This window comes from Tupaia chinensis, unplaced genomic scaffold (assembly GCF_000334495.1).
Source record: "Tupaia chinensis unplaced genomic scaffold, TupChi_1.0 Scaffold000704_1, whole genome shotgun sequence".
Lineage (NCBI taxonomy): Eukaryota > Metazoa > Chordata > Mammalia > Scandentia > Tupaiidae > Tupaia > Tupaia belangeri.
This window is the reverse complement of record NW_006160227.1, coordinates 734,059-734,541: the sequence shown is the minus strand read 5'-3', so window position 1 is coordinate 734,541 and position 483 is coordinate 734,059. Positions and strand designations below refer to the sequence as shown.

Here is a 483-nt window from a genome sequence, read left to right as displayed (position 1 = left end):
TTGTGATTGTGTGAGATGGAACTCCAGGAAATGGAGATGAATTTCAGACTTCTCATACTCCCTATTAAACTCATGACCAAACCATGTCTCCATGTTCCCTTGTGATACTGTGATATAAGAAATATATATGTGGTCTTTGACCTTGCTTCCTGGCTCAGAGCCCCTAAAAATGTCTGGAATTTCTGAGTGAAGTGCTCAGGGTGTCCTTTGCTATTCACAGCAAGTCTCCCTCCACCCTCCCTGAGTTTATGTTGATGTGGTGACTAGTGATGGGATCTGTAGCTTCTGGGTGGGGACTGGTTGGTTGGGGGGCCAGCCCTGTGTTTATAGGGGTTGGAACTTTGAGCCTCCCCCTCAGCCCCCTGTCCCCCGGGAGGGGACAGGGACTAGCGACCTAACCAGTCATGCCTAGGCGGTAGAACCTTCATAACAACCCTGGGAGGGTTCAGAGTGGCTTCCGGGGGAGGAGCACAAGTAGGGGGC

The 483-nt window shown here is 51.1% G+C and overlaps 1 protein-coding gene across 1 annotated transcript in view; it reads left to right on the top strand.

Annotated features, from left to right (window-relative positions):
* TAMM41 (TAM41 mitochondrial translocator assembly and maintenance homolog) overlaps window positions 1–483 on the top strand; it is a 56,525-nt gene that overhangs the window by 6,999 nt on the left and 49,043 nt on the right. The gene's annotated exons all lie outside the window — the stretch shown is intronic.